The 20,298-nt window shown below is 51.4% G+C and overlaps 1 protein-coding gene across 4 annotated transcripts in view; it reads right to left on the bottom strand.

Annotated features, from left to right (window-relative positions):
* Positions 1-17,417, bottom strand: part of GNG7 (G protein subunit gamma 7) — an 81,134-nt gene extending 63,717 nt beyond the window's left edge. The window contains exons 1-2 of one of the 4 annotated variants that reach the window (XM_074565413.1): positions 17,278-17,417; positions 1,585-1,833 (exon numbers count right to left, since the gene is read on the bottom strand). The gene's annotated coding sequence lies outside the window, so the exon portion shown is untranslated. The remainder of the gene's footprint in view (positions 1-1,584; positions 1,834-17,277) is intronic. The other 3 variants (XM_074565412.1, XM_074565410.1, XM_074565414.1) reach the window with 3 other exon arrangements.
* Positions 17,418-20,298: the final 2,881 nt, after the last annotated feature.

Below are 20,298 nucleotides of genomic sequence, written 5' to 3'. Positions count from 1 at the left end.
TTCCCCCTTTCCTACCAGACGGGTGAAGTTCACCTCGTTCTGCCATCACAGAAAGCGAGAAGGGAAAGAAGAAAAACCTCCTGAGGAAGGATTTAGAAACAAGGTTAATAATTTTAAACACGGATGTTTCTCCTGGGATACGTTTTTACCTCAAAGCAACTTTGGAGGTTATTTCAATGTGCTTTCACGTTATACAAGCGCCCTGTCTTCCAGGGGCAATTTTATACAGTCAATTAGTAAAAAAACTAAATGCCTTAACGAACCCTGGGAAAGAGGGTGCTCTTGATATATCAGCGATTACTAGGCCAGGGCTGCAGCGTTCCTGCAGGATCTAAGTCACCGATAAAGGTGCCTTCATGTAACTTTAGGAACTGGGCAATTAAAAACTGCTTCCTAAATAAGAGAGAGGGGTGAGAGAGCCCCGACTGGCAGCAGAGAACTGGTTATTCCGTTCCAACGAAAGGGTTCACAAATGGGTCCTGCAAACAGAAGCCAAAAAACGCAGCAGCGACAACTCATTCACAGGCCCCGCTGCAGAAACAGCTTAAAAAGGGGAAAAAAAGCACCCTGGGCTGGGGAGAGATGCGTGCTTTCACACTTCAGTAAAAATCTGCCTCTTTAGTCAACAAAGATTTCCTTTTGAGATGGAGACTGGCATAAACATGGCCTGTTTGGAGCCCTAAGGCAAAATATTACAATATAACAACCACCATTAGTTTTCCTTCTTTTTTGTTTTCCTCCCCAGTTCCTTATGTTTTGAATTTAGTCTCCAGTTGACTCTGACTCACAGCAAAGCTCTACGCTGATCCCACGAACATCACTCCCCTCTTGGAGGAGACACCAAGTGCAAAAAGTAGGGCAAAATGACGCAAGCGGGACAGACAGGGGACATTCTTTAGGAAAGTGAGGCAAGAGGAAGCGCTGCCGTATCCCTGCCACAGCCTGGGGAGAAGACCAGCAGTCACATGATGAGACACAGCTCCAAAGACATTTGCTAATGAGCCTGCCAGTCAATTAGTCATTTCAAATGGTTTCAAGGACTTGTGCTTTCCACGTTCTGGAGACCATGCTGTTTCTCCGAATCCGCTGCCTGGTGCCGCTGCCAGGGACACACTGCCCTCTCTTGGGGACTCCCGAGCCAGCCCCACCGCAGGACGCCGAACACCAACACACTGTCGGCATCTCTTAAAAAAAAAAATAATTTCTGCCCAAGAGGCATGTTGGAGGCGAAAAGCAACTCTGCTAACGCTCCCCTGCCTGACGTATTGCTTCGAGGGAGGAAGCATGAGCGCCTTTTGGAAGAGCTGCCCTTAAGGTAGGTCAGTTTTAACTAATAACCTTGAAGGTACCTTTATATCAGCCTATCAAAACTGAAATCTTTTCACCTGGAATTGTAGGGTGGATAATGCATGGCACAACTGTGTCTACCCCGGCGAATATTATAACAGCTCAGGAGCGGTGATAGTGTGATACGGTAACAGTCATCACAGAAAAAGAACGTAATTCAGAATCGGCATTCCAACTCCCAGGCAACAGCCACATGTTGGATTTCTGCGGGACCGTGGGGTAATTTTAGATGCCTACCTTGGTCAAACTGTCTCTGAGGCGACTCTGAGCGTGCTGCCAGCACTTTCGCACTACTCACCTCCTAAGATATCCCCGGTTTGGGGAATCAAGGATACAAAGCTGTGGGAAATGAACTGTGAGGCGGGAGAGATGGCCAGGGGGGCTGTGAGGTGTCCTGCTGCAGACACCTACCTGGTCAGAGCCTTCGCCCCACCTCCTTCAGCACAAAGGCAGACGCGCTCTCTGGCTTGAAAAAGGACAGCTCTCCTGAAAAAGGAAATGGAGAGAGTTTTCAGCAATTAAAACGTTCCTGCAGGGAATCCCTGCTACCGGGCTTTGATCCAACCAGCTGAAGCACCTCACACCTTTTTTTTTTCTGATTTAACCAAGGCAGACATAGTAGCCATATGGCTACAAAGACCCTTTTTACACTGCCAGACACAGGCCCTATTTTCTCCCTGCTTGAAACCAGGCTAGACTTGGCTATTACAGCACTAGCTAAAGTCACCCAATAAGTATGAGGGACACGTCACAGGGATTCAGTGATTCTGTGACGGTCGGCTGGCGTTACGGCTGCCTCCTGCCACGGAGGCAGAGCACCTGCGGTCACTGCAATTTCATATCTGAGTCTGAAGATGGCTCCATCGGCACGAGAGATGCCCTCCACCCATGCCTCCCTATGCACAAGAGGGGAAAAAAAAAAAACCAAAAAAACCACACACCTCATTAGGCACACAAAGAATGAAGAAATATTCAGAATGCTTAGTCAGCCATCAATCACATGTTATTTGTCATATGCTGACAACAACGATGCCGCGAAGGCAAGGAAGCAGGCACATACACGCATTATATATTTCTAAAGATGTAAGACCGCGATGTAGAAGCTACAACAAAAGAAACTAGAGGAAAAATAGCTTGAGCAGCTCATGGAAGTCAAAGAGAAAAGGAATGACAAAGACAAATTTAACTAAAGAAAGGGAAGAGGAAGGCATATCTGCAGCGTTTCATTTTTTGTTCCTCCCCACAAGGATCAAATTAAAAAGCCCACACACTTAAATTAAGTACAAGTTAAAGGGGAGCTGGAAATACAGTCATTCAGAATCACTATTTAGGTTAGGAAAATTGCTGCATTGTATTCCTTTGTCAAGCGGCAGATAATGAAATCTGCAGAAGAAAATGCGGAATTTGGACCCATCACACAAGAACCAGAAGGAAACTGGGGAAATCTTAGGTACGGGTTTCCCACGCAGGACCTAAGGAGCTCCGGCCCCATAAACACCAGCCCAGGAGTGACGATGACGGGACACAAAAACGGCCGTGCAGAGATCCCAAAGCCTTTCCCCCACGTCCTCATCACAGCTACAGCCACAGCAACACCCTCACACACAGCCACACAAATTTTACACCCCAACAGTTGGTTCTTTTTTTGTTTGGTTTTTTTTTTTAAACACCACGTAAAGAACAGAACTTGGGGCGGCCGCGTACCCCGGACCCAATTACAGAGCTGTGATTTACTAACAAACCTTTCGTCAGGAACCTTCACGATGTTTAATTTATACCTTTGAAAAATGCCTCTGATAAAACCCCAGCTCCACCAACGTCAGGCAAGATTTGACATTGACTTAAGGGTGAATATCCTCATCATGTTTCTGTTTACATTGCATTGTGTCCGAAGCTCCAGATATGGCTTTAGTATTTAATTCATGATGACGGGCAGTCATCTCAGCTTCCCCAACAGCCAGCCAGCCCCCAAAGAGAAGAGCCCCCCCCCTCCCAGGGCTGGACCCGAGATGAAACCCTCCCTAGCTGTTAGAAGACAAACATCCAATTCATGCTAGAACATTTCACGGAAGAAAGCACAAAGGGAATGGAGAATATGAATGTAATTAATTTAGGTGAAGCTTTTGCATGCTCGGGTTTCCTTTAAGGTGTGATAAAAACATATCGGGTGACCCCGGCTGGCGCTGGAAGGGGCCACTGAGCGATAACGGGGCTGCGGCGGGTGCTCGTCCTGTTTTCATGGCAACAGCACCGAAACAGATGCTGCAAGCTCTGCGAGGGCAAGGAGCTGCAGAGCTTGTTTCTAGAGGGAACTGTTTAATGTCTAATCATTAACAGTAAAAAACACCCTAGATAAAAGTCAGCTAGTGATAGACCAAAGCAGTGATGCATTTCAAGTCAGCAGAGTCATTACAGTCACCAGGAAGCGCGGGATGTTTGCTTGTTCCTGTTATGGCTCTACCGTGTTTCCCCTGCAGAGGGGACAGCTTCGCAGGAAACAATATAAATCAGAATTAGGAATAGTCATCTATTTGTTCTTCAAACCTCTCTCTCATCCAAAACAGCGAGACCAATCGCTCCAGCGCGCTGAAGGCAGCGAGATCAGACGCACTCACGCACATCAGGGCATTTTAAGCCGCTGCTGCCATTAAAGATGAGAAGCGGTGGTGGCGTGAGCTTGCTGCCACAGGGACTGCAGAGTTACGTAGGTGCAAAATTAAAACGTGCCAACCCCACGGCTTGCCTGCTAAGGTCGCGAGGGCAAGCCAACCCCAACGTCCACTTGCAGGACCCGCTTCTGTGTTAGAGCAGCACAGTGGGGAGTGCCCCCAGAGCCTGAGATGGGGACAGAGGTGCGTTAACTGCCCGCTGGCTGTGTGGCACGCCTGCCCTGTGGAAGCGGTGGCAGATGTCCCATGCCACACGCCTGGTGGGGACAGATGGGCTCCAGGCATGGTCATGGCACAAGCATCGGCTGGCCTGGCACCCGTGTCCTACCTGCAGCTCCTGAGCACCATCAGCACCTACAGCTCAGACCTGGCTGTCAGACAAAGCCTTCACCAGGCACTGAGAAGACGACATGCGAAACGTCAACTCCTCTCACCCTTCCAAGAAATCTGCTGCGTTAAGACACCCGTGAGACTCACTCCAGTCCAGCCCACAAGGCACCAATATTGACCAGCCCACGTACTGGAACAGGGAGGCGTTTGTTCCCTTTCCTATCAACCCTACTCTCTGAGCTAAAATCCAGAGAAAAAGGCTGAAAGCAAAACCCCTCAAGCTGCCCAAGGGGCACAAGGGTCCCAGACCCTCTGTCCAGGAGGGGTGTCTGCCTCCAGCCCCCGCCTCGAGAAAGCCCCCAAAGCTGGGGCTGTGAGCAAGCACAGGGCAGGCTGCTGCAGCCAGAGCATGACGAGATAACATGTGAAATTAAACAGAACTAAGCCAGACCATTTTAAAGTTGATATAAACGGTTCTTTTTCTTCACTACCAGAGGTATGTAGACTCCGTGGATGAGCATGAAGAAAGCCTGCATCACCCTCACTGAACCTTTCCTTTTGACTAGAACCATAGAATTGCCTGGGTTGGAAGGGACCCTTCAGATCATCTAATCCAACCATCAACCTAACTCTGACAAAAGCCATCACTAAACTATATCCCTAAGCACTATGTCTACCCGTCTTTTAAATACCTCCAGGATACCTTGAGCAAAGACCACCTTTATCACTTCACCCCTCACCCAAAAAAAACCTGTTGAATTAGACCTAGCATTCAAAGACGGGTTCTAAACAAATTTTAGTGTAAAAAAAAAAAATATAAATAAATGTCAAAGAGACCATGAAAAAGGCAGCAGCACATCAGCAACCGTATCTGTCTTCATTTCCTGAAGCCAAAACATGGCCTTGTCTGTCACGCAGTAACCCCAGGCCCTGCACCCGGCCGCACGCGTGGTGCTCCCTGCCCGGAGCTGCCTCCGCAGAAGCTGGCATCCCCTGCAGGACTCGCCGTCTTTCCATGAACACAAGGACAAAAGCCCGTGCGACACCACACCGCTCCATCCTGAGCCACAGCAGCGGACAACACAACAGCAACGCTGTCAACACACAGCTTCACACTCTGGAATATTAAATAAAATTACTTAGGATTATGAGACGGCACCACAGAACAAAATGTGTGTTGGTTTTTAACAGAGCCATTTACCATTCGTTCTTAATCCCCAGCCCCTGTTTTTATAGCAAAACTACTCACATAACAAAGCTTTGCTGTGCTTGAGAGCACCACAGAAATAGGCCTTTTTTTAAAAAAAGAAAAAAAAATATTTAGAAAGAGGTATCTGAATAATACTTTGCCCTTTTTTGGTGTCTTTTATCGAAAGCTTCTTAAGCAGCAATAGTTTGATTCCCGACTAATCTGGTGTTGAAAAAAATCTCAACTGCCTTGTTATAATCCTGCTGATGCTCCTAAAAACCTGCAATAGGGATTTGGGAAGTTCTTGAACTCTGTTGTCCCAGAGACAGAGCATCACTACTGCTCTGCCTCTGCACCCACCGGGAACATCACCCCCTTCACCCACAGCCATGACGCAAAGCCAGAACCATACCGGTATATATTTGCGTTTCACAGCAAATTGTTGCCTGGTCACTGGGATTAACAGAGATCATCTGAACCTGCGTCCCCCACGATGGACTGACTTGGGCAGGAGCTCAGAGTGATGCTCCTTCCACCGTTGAAACGCCAAGTATGGTTCACACCACACAGAAGACAACAGCAGGAGTCCACGGCATCCCAAGAGCCAGGCTGAACTTCTGGCAACGTGATTCCAACCCTCCTCTCAGCACCTACGTGCAGTAGCACAGTCATCCTCACGCAGACCTGCTCATGGAGTCTCCATGGCAAGAACAAACCTCGTAAGATCAGAGCAGCAACCACCATTGGTAGAAAACTGAAGAAGCCTTCAAACGCCCCAGAAAGCCCGCTCCTAATGAGATCTGTTTCAGTGTGTCACATAAACCAGGAAAGCAAGCCAATAATATTTACAGACATGGATTAGAGCTGAATCTTCTGTAAATCTGGTCATGCAAAGAAATGCGCAAATTCCCATCCACGGAGAGGTACTCGCCAGCTCTTGGTGCAAGGGTGAAAGAGGTCGCGAATTTATGAGCTCTCCCTTACGAATCCATTCTTTGCCAGCACATTTATACAGCTCACAAAACCCTGACAAGAGCACTCGGCGATGAGGCTGCCAGCAACCTCCCTGCTCCCTGAATTCTTTATCCTGCTCGTTTCCTACGGTCTGAGGGAAACACACACAGCCTTCGGGGACAAATATTCAATCACGTAACAGCTTCACCTGCTCCTTAACTTTCTACTCCAACAACTAGTTCCACAGCCACCCTTTAAATTAGGATACTAATTAGGATAACGCTGTTATCCTGGGAGGAAGGTATCAGAATCAAGAGCAAGAGCACTGTCAACTTCCATCATCCTCTATTTTTCTTAGAGAAAATTAAACACTGCTAGTGAAAATGGCTTTTTACTTTGATAATCTCACTTAAGTTCGATCTACGTAACTATGCCGGCTCCAGGGAGAAGTACCTAGTATTTTAAAATGTTAAAAAAAAAAATTAAAAAAATGTTTTAAGAATTCGACGATTTATGATTCCCAGTGCTACCAGCGCTTGGAAGAGGAAATACTTTTGGTCAGACGCAACCTGCAAGCAAGCTCAAGTATCAGCCAACATTAAGCAGAACAAATACAGAAGATGTGGACAAAAACCTCTCAAATACTGTTACAGAATTAAATGGGAAGTGTCCAAGACTATCCTTCTTCCCACTCAGCCACAACATTTTGTTTTTAATCAGCATAAGGCTATAGGTTAAACCAGCAGCTCCCTCGTTTCTTGGGTTTAAAGGAATGGGAATTAACGGTGCAATACCATTCCCAGCAAGCAAGTGGCCAACAAGATGGAGAAACACAGAGCCAACTTAGAGCCCTTTTGCAGTAATTAAAACAAACCCACTGCATTTGATGATTTTTTACCTTGTATGCACTTAAAAAAAGAAATATTCAAGTAGCATTTGGACACCTTCTCAATAGGAGGCCGCCGCATTGCTCTGCCGGGCGCTCCAAATCCCAATCCACGGGCACCGGCGTTAGCTCCATACCGTCAGTCCCGCAGGAATTTGAACCCCTAATTACAGCATATCACAGCAGTCTGCACATATGAAATATGAAGGAGGAAGGCTTTATTTATGCAGGGGACAACAGTTTCAAGGGTGACATGATTAAATCAAGGAAAGATGGTTAAAGGCAGAAAGCTAGCAGATTCAGGAAGCTCCTACAAGAAGCCCAGCTGCACCGGAGACCCTTTGGCTTCTCAAACTAGAGGGAAAACACCTGCGCAGGGGAGAACTTTGAACTTGAAATGCCTCAGGAGCACTCACCAGGATCCTCACGGTTAAAAATTCAGAAAGGCACTGAAATTTATTCCCTCCAGCAGCGGCAGCCCTCCTGCCAGCCTGCGGCCCCTCCTTCAGCTCAGGGTGTTAACGAATTTCCTACCCCACCAGCAGTCAGCTTTGTTAAGCCTGAAACAAGATTTCCTGCCCCTCCGCCAGCCTTCCCCCAGTGCTCTTCCTGACCCTGGAGACGTTCCCATCTCCCCTAGGCTCCCAGCACTGCCCTCCCAAAATCAGGGAGCAGCACACTTTTTAATCAGGGTGTTTTGCCTGCAGGCAGATTGTATTTCACCTACAAAATAACAGCGTACACAGTTATTAGCCAAACAACCTCTCCCAGCTGTTATTTACTGAAGAGAGTAGGAAGTGGTTACTCTCTCGAGCTCCAGCTAAACCACAGCGACTTTTAATTTTTTATTTTTTTTTTTCTTCTCTCAACGCAGTGCGAAGGGAGCGCAGTAACAGCGCACCAAAGAGATGCACACAATACATCTCCTCTGTTAGTTGACAACCCTCTTCTATTTCGGGAATGCTCATCTGCAGGTGGAATTGGATTTATGTTCCCATGACTGACAACACAACTCGCTCGACTCCGCTCCATCCCGGCCTATGGCAGCTGCTGCTATTTTGAGCACTCTGCCTCTCCAGCGCTGCCGAACAGTATTATTCCAAAGGTGAGAACTATTTCCAGATAACACAAGAACAGCGTTTTGCACACTTTTTAAGAAAAAAAAAATAATCGTGGATTATTATTTTTTTTTTTTTAAGGAGTTTTGCAAGAGGGTGAAGAAGCCTCTCCAGCAAAGCCAGGGTCTCCTTGCATTAATGGGCTTTTCTTAAACATAACATGGAGTTGTTGAAACTATTATAATGGAATTAAAGTCACCGCCCTGTAGCCCACTCATTGCCCTGCTGGAATGGGCAAAAATAGTCTTGCCTGGGCTATCACAAAGCTATTCTTCACCAGCAAGTAGGAAAGCACCTATACCCTCTTATCCTGACAAGACCCTTGCCTTCTGGTGACAGACGCGTTGTAGTCCTTCAGAAGTCACAGCTACAGCCAGTCTATGCTGGAATTGTCCCTAGAAATATCCATAAGCCAAAAGAAACAGAAAAACATGACGTAACAATAAGGTTGAGTCAATATCATACGTACTCCTAGCAAGAAATGTTAAATGTAGAGCACATAATTTTCTTTTTCACACATATGCACCACAAATACTTTTCACAAACGCGCACCAGAAGAGCAGGTTGGTTTTAGACTTCTTAAGAAATGTAAGAGTTAACCGCTCCTTAGGAGAAGTGTCAACCTAGATCCCCAGAAAGAAAAGCTGAGGGTGGGATAATAAGGCAAAGAATGTTAACCATCTAATTAGCAATCAGAGAAAGACGAATTTTGTGATCAGTCAGCAGCACTGACTTCTTCAACCTTCACACTGACCCGGTGCAAGCACCGCGGTTCAGCGAGGGCTGCTCTCGGAGGCTCACCCCGAGGTCCCTCACACACGGAACCGCTAATTGCTACAAGCGGCTCTGCAAGATGAAGAGCGAAGCTGGCCCATCGACCAGAAACTGGGAGTTTAGCTTCTTCCCTGCACCAGTTGAAAGGCTGCCCACCGCAGCTCGCGTGATCCCACTTCCATCGCAATTAGCCACAAAAGCTCTAGCAGGTCAGCAACTGTTTCAGCCTTCAGAAGCTCATGTCTTCCACGATGCCTGTAATGAACAATGCCTGGACAAATTAAATTCCAGTCAAGTCGTCACCAGCTGCAGCTCATATGCACACAATTTTTTAACTAACATTCTGGAGCAAGCCCTTCCTTGTCCTCCATAAGCTGAATTGCTTGTGCCCCACAGGGCTGTTAGAAAATAATTACTTCTCTAAACCCACAGGCTACTCTTCCAAAGTAGGTGTGCCCCATGACTAATATCTGGCAGCCAACCAGTTCCATCTGCATTGGTATGCTGCGAGCACAGAGCCGCTGCTGTCACTTCCAACAGCTCCTGGTAGATCTACGCTAACAAATGTGAAATCCTTCTTTTTCACCCCAGCGTCCTCTGTTAAAAACGCTGCATGTATTTCTGTCCATGTCTTCACGAAGTGTATCTGCTATTTATCATGTGCGCTTATAGATCGGTCTTTAAAGCAAACGCCTCTAAAGCTCGACAAGTTTCTACAAGGGACCACAGCACCATACATTTGAGCGCTGACAAATGAATTTGGCATTGCACCTCTGCAGTGTAAATCATCGGAAAACACAGGATTTTGTTGCCTTTCCCAGAAAGATGTTTACAGCAAGCCCCTTCAGAGCACAAGGTGGGATTTACGCAAAGAAGAGTCTGCGGACTCACCAAAATGGAATTAGAGAAACCCACCCGTAGCTCCTCCTGGGGACACGCTTTCTACAGCTCGCTTCCCGGCACAGCCAGCGTCACGGCACCAGGAAACACGAATTCATTCAAACGGGCAGGGAACGCGCAGTACGGCCCGAAGCAGCTCTTTCAGACGGGTGCGGGAGCGCTAGGAGCCGAACTCTGCTTAGTAAAACAGGCTGCGGGAGAAACTCGAGAGATAGCAAGACACCCGTGTTCACAGCGCTGACTGTGCCTGAATGCGTCCTCAGTATGTTCAAATCATGTGTTTGCACCCCAAAAACAACCAGGCAACGTGATGTTAAAGACACCCCATCCAAACTGACGGACATACAGGTCTACCAATGGACAGACACCCGTATTCCCAAAAATAAACAGTGCTGGAAACTTTTGTGGGCAAAGCAGCACGGGGTTATAAATTGGAAGAAAAAGACAGGATAAGAGGTTAGTTTATTTCCAAGTACTTTTACATTCCTCTGAGAGCTCTTCTTACGCTCACACATTCACCTGAAAACATCCTCCAGGTCCCATTCGTAACAAAAAACCCCAGTAAATCACCATACTGACCAGCACCTAACCCCATCCCGCATGCCGTTATCCCCACCTGACTCGAGACAGCAACCAGAGCAGAAGGGTGCTCTCCATTTATCCATTTCTGTGTTCTTTCTTTACCAACAAACACCCAAGAAACCAACAAACCAAACCAACAAAATTAGGCTTAGTGATTCCCTGACCACATGAAAAACTACGGTTTAAGGACCATCAACACTTGAATTTCCAGTCTTGCAGTTTTGTCTTCAAATTTTGTTCCATTCTTAGCCTTACAGGACACCACCCCGCTCTCAGCTGCTAGATAACATTTCATTATTTTAATACATTCTTCTCATCCTTCCCCGCTTTTCAAAACCGATACCTTCAAAAATCTCACACAAAGATTACGACTTACTGAATATTTATTTCCTCATTTCTAAGCTACAGTTCCGGTACTCAAGCAGAAAATGTGCTGGTACCAGGAGCCGTGTTCCACTTCCATTATTAGCTCTAACACGTACTTTGCAAAAACTCATTGTATATCCTTCCAGATGATCAGCGCCACTTTCGTTTCAAGATTTACCAGTCAGTATCTTACGAGGATGGAAGTCAACGGGTCAAGACCAACAACGTAACTCCACATGCCATTCAACGGCCGGATGACGACGAGGTTTAATCGGGATTAGCTGCAATTAAACCCGCCTGACAACGGCGTAACACACGCTTTCCGACGGAGCCACCGCCGGCGCTCGCGACACTCGGGGGTTGCAGGGAAAAAAAATGGTTTCCCAGCACTTTGCTCGAGACATGATGAGTGCAATGCTCCTTGAAAACGATGCCAGTTCCTTTTGATCATCGGAAATGCGTTACCTGGAGCAATCTGCTCCGACAGACGCACTCCAATCTCACACCGGCCAGAAGAGCATCCGCTAACATTACACTTATCAACATAATTCCAAAGTTAGAAGCAAAAAAGTCACATATTTTGGTCTTAATTAAGGATCTGTCTTTAAAAAAAAGAAAAAGAGCCTCTCGGGCCTTTTTTTCTTTTTTTTTTTCCCCCCCAATAGAAAAGTCACATTAAAACGTTAAATTCACTACATTCGTGTTTGGGAATTGTACCATAATTCATAGCAAGTAACCGAAAAGAGAAGCCATGAAATGTCATGATTTATTGAGCATAAACACTGATCCTCTGCCAGCAAAAAAAAAAAAAAAAAAAAAAGTAGTTACCCTTAGACTGGGGGAAATAACCATGACTACAGCAGGAATAACCTCCTAAAAGCAGTACGTACACAGAGAAACTCTTCTGTACTTTCAGAACGGCAGCGGTAAAATCCGAGGACAAGCTGCAAAGGGTTAAAACGCAAGGAACAGTTAGACTTTGTCCATTTTTCTAAGAGCAGATGAGACAGAAATGGACAAAAAGCCTTCAGGGCTCAAAAAAAACCCTCAAACTACTCCATGTATTTAAAAATAGATTTATTTTTTCTGAAGGGGATAAGTTGGGGGCGGGGGCGAAAGGCAGCTTTTGGAGAGCGTTAGCAGAATGTCAGTCTTGGTGTCTGGGTGCTCCCCGGAGCCATGCGAGGGGGTGTCATCTCCCCGCTGCCACCTGAGCAGCACCGGGGGGTGTCGGGAGGAGGAAAATCCTCCCACCGCCCCCGGACCCACAGCCCCAATGCTGCCGTCAGCCCAGAGTCCCCTCTGCCACCCATACCGTCGCATCAGCAGTGAGATATATTTAAAAAAAAAAAAAAAAAAATCACTCTTACACAGTCCGTTTTCTAGCTTTTTTTTTTTTTCTTCCTCCTCCCCTCTTTCTGTCAAATGAAAATAAAACAAAGCGGGAGTTACTGAGATTTCCCAGCTTTTACAGCTTCTTAAAAGCCCATTAAAAAAAAAATAAAATCTATCTTTAACTGCAAATTCCGAAACGTTTTCAGTTATACAAAGCCAACACAGGCTGGAGTACTTTCAAACTTTTTCTTGCCGGTTAGAAGGAAGGGGGAAAAACATACAATAAATTACGAAAAAGCATAATCCTTAACTAAATTTCCTGTTTTGTGTCTCAGCATTAACAGTGTGCCCGAATTTCCTCCTTTTTCTTTTTTTTTTTTTTTTTTTTTTTTTTAAATGTCACAGCCAATCCCTACCCACCCATTTAACAAAATCCTAATCCAAAACTACTGGAGATTTCAAGCATGTTTGAGTTGGAAATATCGGCTGGATTCATAACACATTCCCTGGAAAAATCCAGCTCCTACACCCCTTAAAACACAGATTAAACATCCTTCAGGTGAAGAACCGTTCTGAAGATCCGCTTGCACTGTACACCACCAGCATCGCGAATTAACCCTGGATCACCATATTCAGCCTTTTTAAACAAATTTCACGTCCTGACCACTTTTAGTTGGTTTTTAAATCAGTTTGTGGCTTTTCAGGTATTTTGGAGGAGCAGCAGGAAGGCCAAAAGCAGCACAATTGCGCAGTATTTTAAAGTGTTTATCAAATTGAGGGGTTCGCGGGAGAGAAAATTTACATACGAGAAACTTCAGACAGTGGTGAGCGACTTTCACTTTCAGAAATAGCGTTTAAAATGAAAACATGGTTGCGTTGCACAATGGCCTATTTGTTCTGGTATTTTAATAAAGGGCCTTTTAGCAGAAGGGAGCAGAAGATAACAGGGGACTCTCAGACATGACGGCAGCGGGATCTGTGCGGCCGGAGCCAGCGCCGAGGGATGGAGCGGAGTCGTCTGGAGCAAAACTGCCCATCGCTGACACACGCACAAGGACACTGAAGCCAGATGCTTCCAGCTGGTACCCAAAAGCAAGGTCTGGCTCTTCCAGTTCTCTGTAAGTTCCAGCAATTTATTTTTAAATCCAAACTAAGTGGGTAAATTTAAGGCAAATTAATTTTCTTTTTTAAAAAGAAAAAAAAAAAGCGCTCTCCAGCTTTGCTGGTTTGTCCTGATGGTCAGATCACACAGCAGGGGGAACCGGATTTACATTTTCTTTTAGTTTTGTTCCCTTCCCAATTTAATTTCTTCTGACATTCTGCACATCAAAGCAAGGAAACCCGTATGAGAGAAAGATAATATATCACGTTAGCTGGTAACAGGTGAGAACTAACCGACACACGCACTGTCCAAAGAAGTCAGCGACGCTACAACTGGGAAATTCTGAAACTCGCTATATGCGCTGGATCCCACTGAAAGATTTCTGGTCCGTGGCTAAACCAATTAAACAATTTGAGTGATATTTGAACGATTACAGAGAGCTTTCCACCTCAAAGTTCCACTATTACACCTTGGCATCTCAATTCCTCTGGCTTCTCGTTAAGATGGGGAAACCAGCACTGGATCCACCAGCCATCCCACAGCAAGAAGGTGATTTATTTTATTTTTTTTTTTATGCAACAACTCAAGTTCTGCCATTCATCGCCTCCTCCCAAAGACATCAAAGAAAAACTTCTCCCAGCCGCTGGCGAGTGGACAAGCGGCTACTTCAAGCCCTACACAAACCAGACCATTCTGCTGGCGATGAGTTGGGCGCTGGCCCGCGGCTCCGCGGACTCATCGCTGCACTACCAGGACGACCTCTGGCAGCCACAACACTGACAGTGACAACTTCTACTGCCGTAGTCGCACGCGAGGAAGCGGAGAGCGGCAGTTACTGGCAATAAAGGGATTTTCCCAAGGGCAGAGTGTCCAGTTCCTCTGGAGCCGAGTCCAGGGACAAGCAGCAGGACCACAGGTCTGGGAGCCGGGCACTCGCCTGGTTACGCTAAGGAACTTCAGGGCACGACAACCTCCCAGGACACAAGGTAGGGCAGAGCAGTTATCTCCATTTTGCAGATAAGGAAATAAGGCAGGAAGGCAGAAGTTGGGCCGGCCACAGGGGAAGTGTGATGAGCGGAGGACAAACCTACGTCTCCCGAGTCACACGCTCCTCTCCCGGCCACCGAATTACTCTTCTTGCCTGCTCGAACCAAGAGAAGTCAGTCTCCCGGTGTGCTGCCATCCCCCTACCTTCAAAGAGGGATAATGCCTTCCTAAGATAACTCCCGATGTCAAAAAGCACTAATTACCTTAAGTAACACCAGTTAAATACTATATCCAGGGGTAAGATGGACACAGAAGAAAAACTGGTAGGTACATTGAAATGTGCCTCCTGCGTAAATCATTAAAATCCACAACAATAGTCCAGCCACACAAAAGAGCTATTTCCATTTGTTTCACAGCTACAGATGGCACAAGAAAACCTCTCAGACAATAAGCTCTATTTAAACATATTGATCCAGCTTTTTTGGTACGTTTTCCCCCCCATACTGGCTACAACCAGAATATAATAAATGGTGCTACGTAGCCACAGAGCTGCCGTGTGTTTGCTTTATGATCGTGCAGCTGACTTGGAACCCAACCCAGCAGCAATCGTCTCATCTACCTGCACACAACGGGATGTCCCACATGGCAGAAAGCCGAAGACACACAAAACCTCCGAAGGGTGAAGTTGTGACTTCAGTACTACGTGCTCAAGAAGCCAGTAGTCTCTGAAAAGCGGCGTGTTAAGAAAACCAAGCAATTACCTAAAAGGCCTCAAGTTTACTTACAGACTCAAGACTAAATATCAAGTTACTGAGTTCTGTGGTCTACCACAAGTCAGCTTTTCTCCTGGTAGTAATCACCGCAGTTGTACTCGTCCAGGTCAGTTTTACAAGAAGCCCACAGCTATAAACAAACCTGAAGGTTGTCAGTTTTCCAAAAAAAAAAAAAAAAAACCAAACCAAAAAAAAAACCCCAAACCCCAGAACCCATTAAAGATAATTCAACACCTTAAAAACCACAATAACTTCTTGCCTCATTTAAAGGAAGTAACAGAGAACGTGTCTTAGAGCAGAATGCAGATCTATCACACTCCATTCGGGGTTGTTTTTTTTTTTTAAGGCCACACCTGATGGCAATGGCCCAGGACAGAGGTAAATCTCAGCCACCTGCTCCAGCACTGTTGAAGAAAATGAGCTGCAGAGAGCAGGTACCCAGCTCCAGCTCCCCAACCAGGCGCCGTGACACCTTCCAGGCCCTGCTTACCTACGCAGCACATGCTTCCCTTCCTTAACCTCCTAAAGGACACCCACCGGTATCCGGCTTTTCATTCCGCACTTCTATTTGGAAATGAGGAGAAGAAGACGACAGACTCCTCTCTTTGTCTGCGGCACCCACTTATCTCCTCTACTTCGCTCTCCCTCAATAATACAGAAAATCCAGATACTGCAGCCACCCCTCCTTTATGTAACCCGTGCGCTACGATTCACTAATGCCTCCAAAGTACTGCCCAGAACGGGCAGGCTACCATTACTATCCCTCACCAGCCATCAACTGCACCAGCTATTTTCCCATTCTCTCCGCAACCTCTCCATACCAACCCACCGTCAACTCTCGCACAGAAAAAAAAAAAAACAACACAAGTAGATTATGTGATATTAGACCTTCTGATGAGCTTCCCAACCTCCTTTTATACCCCTGAAAGAGGGTCTAGACCCATTCCCCGTTAAGTCACCCAACTTCCAAAGCCAGCTGGCCCTGAACTGAGTCTCTCATGGATTACGGCTTCTCCCTCTCGCCTCACCCACCCAAAAGCCCAAGTCCCCCCTCGCCATCCCAGCTCCTGCCCCACTGACCCCCCTTCCCCAACGCGACAGCCCCTTCCACACAACGCACCTCACCCAAAGATCTCCCCCCCAATACAGCACAGCCGCTCCCTGCATCCCCCCAAGCACCCCCCCAGATCGCCTCCTCACACAGAAATTACACCCCCACAACCCACCAGCCCCCTGTGATCCCATCAGACACCTTTCCAGCTTCTCTTCCCTACCCTCCACCCCTCTACCACATGCTCCAGCACCCCCAGGGCCCTCCTTGCCCCCAGACCACCCCCTGCCACCACCCTCCCGCTCCAACCTGCCATGGGGGTCCCCTTCTCCCAGCCCTGCACCCCAGGACGCTCGCACCGCCCTGACGCCGTCACTCCAGCCCCACTCACCCCTCGCACCCCACGGGACCCCCAGCGCCTCCCAACCCCTCCAGCCCCAGCTCCAGCCCCCTCCCCGGCCCCAGCCCCCCCCTCCGCCTGCCCAGGCGCCCCTCACTGCCAGCCCCACACCCTCAAGGCCCCAGCACCCCCTCACCCGATCACCTCCGCCCCCAGCCCCCCTTGGGCCCCGCGGCCCTGGGACCCCCTCACCCCCACCTCCAGCCCCAGGACCCCCCCGGCCCCTCAGGGTCCTCACCCCCATACCCACCCCCCTTCTCCGCCCCACCGCCCCCCCTCACCCTGCCCAGGGCCCCCTCACCACCTCGCCCGGGCCTCGCCGCCCGGGCCGCAGCGGGCCGCGCGGGGCCCCGGGCAGGGCAGGGCAGGGCCGGGCCAAGCCGGACCGGAGGCTCCGCCAGGCCGCGGCCTGCACCGGCCGTTCCCTCCCCGGGCCAGCGGCCGCCACCCCGCGCCCGTCCCGTCGCGTCCCGTCCCGTCCCGTCCCGTCCCCGCGGCGCGGGCGGCTCCTCACCGGTCTCGGAGGGACCGGGGCGGGGGGGGGGGTGGAGGAGCGGAGCCGCCGCCTCAGACACCAGCGCCGCCGCGCAACGCACCCTGCTGCCCAGCCCCGGCCGGGCGCGGGCAGGGCTGGCCCCGCCCCCGCCGCCCGACTGGCAGCGCCGTCCGCCAATGGACGTTGGCGAAGAGGGGCGAAGGCGGGGCTGGGCGCAGCCGCCAGGTTCGGTTGCGACGGCGGCGCGGAGGGAGGGCGGTGAAAGGGCGGGGCGGGCTGCGGAGCGGCGGCGGAGGGCGGCGGCAGCCAATCAGCGCGCGGGGCGAGGGGAAAGGGGCGGTCGCATGTAAAATAGCTCATTAATATTAATAGTGGGTCGTGGCGGGGAGGGGGCGCGCTGCGGCGGCACGCGGCGCCGGGGGCGCGGGGCACCGGGACCCGCCGCAGCCCCGGGGCAGCGGGATGGGACCCCCCGGGACCCCCCGGCTCCCCGGGACGCCCCAGACCCTCCGGGATCCCCTGGATCCCCCTGGACCCCACCACATCCCCTGGGATCCCTTGACACCCCCCCGGACTTCCCCAGATCCCCCGAACCCCCCCGGGACCCCCAGGCTCCCCCAGGACTCCCCGGACACCCCAGGACCCCCTGGACCCACCTGGGGCCCCCAGACCCCATCGGACCCCACCAGATGCCCCAGGATCCCCTGGGCCCCCCCCAGGATCCCCAGGATCCTACGGATCCCCCAGCACCCCCCCGGACCTCACAGAATCCCCTGGGACACCTCGGGCCCCCTGGCCTGCCCCCCCCCGGGGCTCCCCTGGGTGCAGCCTGGCCGTGCCCCTGTGAGACCCCGGGGCACCCACAGAGACTCGGGGGGCTGCGCTGTCCCCGTGGTCCCACCCGGCCCCGGGGGGTGGGACACACACTCCGCGGGGTCCCCCAGGCACCCGCTGCCCGCAGCACGGATGGCCGGGTGGGCTGCAGCGGGCCCGTGGTGGGGGGCATGTCCCTGGGTCCCCTCCTGCCACCACCTCCTGTGCCCACCCAGGACCCCCGATGGCAGCGTGGCCACCGGGGAGGGGGGCGGCTGCAGGACACCGAGATTCAGACTAATCTTGCTCTGAGTCACCCCTTGCTTTAACCCCCCCGTTCCCTTTCCAGCACGGGGCAGGGGCAGAGCCTGGAACCCCCCTCCGCGCCGCTGCTGCAGGACTTGGGGCACCCCAAACCCCCCGAGCCCCCCGGGCAGGGCCTGTCCAGGGGCTGCGGTGCCCGGCAGCAGGGTGGGGGCCAGAGGATGGGCCCATGTCCCAGGGCAGAGACCCCCACCCCGCTGTCCCCCCCTGGGTCTCCCCCGCTGCCCCAACCCTGGGTGCAGCCGCAGCTTGTGCTGGGAGGGGACGGGCTCTGCCCAGCCCTGGGTGCGAGGGGGACCGTGGCCTCGGGTGGCCTCGGGTGGCCTTTGGTGTCCCCCCCCCACCCCAGCAGAGTCACTGTCCCTGTGCAACGAGGGGAAAATCCAGGGGGGTGAATGAGAGCAGGCAGGAGTCACGCCGGGGGGAGCAGGAAATCCCGCTCGCAGCCCCCGGCCTGGCCATGAATCGAGGCTTTGATTGCCCCCAGCTGCCGCCGGCGTGGGGCAGCTGGGGCCCGGTGGTGCCTGGCTCCCGGTTGCGGTGCCAGCGGGGTGCGGGGGACCCGGTGTCCCCCACCGGAGTCACCGAGGGGGGGACGGAGCCATGTCCCTGGGGGAGAAGATGCTGCAGCCATCGCTCCCTGGGCCACACCAGTACGCACCAGTTGCGCCTCCAATCCCAGCGTGAAATGAGATGGAGAAAGGCCAGGTCCGGGCTCTCCCCGGGGGGGTCGTGGCCCCGGTGCTGGGCGCACGCCAGCCCTCGCCAGTTGGGCTGAAAACCCCGTAATCCTGTTACTGGGAAGAAGGCTGATTTTCCCCCTAATCCAGTTTGCTCCCATATGCCTTCGCCCGCCGCGTTATAAGCCGCTTTGGCTGCAGTTGTGGCTGCACTGGGCACATGCCGGGGGCACAGGGGGACCCCCCTCCGTTTTCGGGCCGGTGCCTCGAGGGGTGCAAGAGCCGGGACCGCCACCGGGAGCCTCCCCCCGCCACCCTCCCTTGGGGGGGACACGAGGGACAACGTCCCACACAGCCACCACTTGGCATGACGTGTGGTGCTGGGAGCTGGTTTGGGTCCCCAATGCCGGATTTGTGCTTTTAAGCATTTTTATGGCCGCGGGCTGCAGCGACGGCTCCTCATCAGCTGGGCGGGGCGACGTCTGGTCCCTAATTAACGCTGAAGAAGAGCATGTTTGAACCCTGAGCCTGGGGAAGCACCGGAGAGGGATCATCCATCTGGATCCTGTGCCGCTGCCCCCCTGGGCTCCTGGCTGCAGGTTTTGGGGGGGTTCAGGGTGCCCCCAGCCCCGTTGTTCTGATGGCTGCTGGGTGCCAGGCTTGGGCACGGCAGGTGGCAGTGGCCAGAGCCACCCCAACCCTCCTGGGAGCAAGTGGCCTTCTCTGGGAGCCAGCGCATCCCTGGGGACGTGCCAAGGGACATCCCCGTGGACACCCCAAGGAGCACCTTGAGGAACATCCCTCGGAGCATCCCAAGGGACACCCCGCGGTCCCCAAAGAGCTTCTCCTGCTCACGGGTCCCCACCTGCACTGGCCAGGGTGGGGGGGGCAGCGGGGGGACGGGAGAGGGGACAGAGGTGGGGGACAGGAGACCTCGGAATGACGGGGGGGGCAGAGGTTTTCTGTCCCCAAGCCGAAGGTGTTGCAGAGCTGCCGGAACCACCGGGGGGGTCTGGTGCAGGAGTCCTGAGTTTTGGTATGATGGTGCCCTGGGGGCCACCCCCCCAAATCCCTGTGAGCCCCCCAGCCTTGCCTGGGCCTCCGTGTCCCCAGGGGGTCCTGGGGAGTCCCAGCAGGTCCTGGGGGGTCCCAGCAGGTGGGGACCAGCACCAAGTGTCCCTGTGCCCGCGTGTGCCCATCCCACTCTCCTGCCCTGGCACCC

Source organism: Larus michahellis, chromosome 23 (genome assembly GCF_964199755.1).
Source record: "Larus michahellis chromosome 23, bLarMic1.1, whole genome shotgun sequence".
Lineage (NCBI taxonomy): Eukaryota > Metazoa > Chordata > Aves > Charadriiformes > Laridae > Larus > Larus michahellis.
This window is presented reverse-complemented; position numbering and strand designations above follow the sequence as displayed.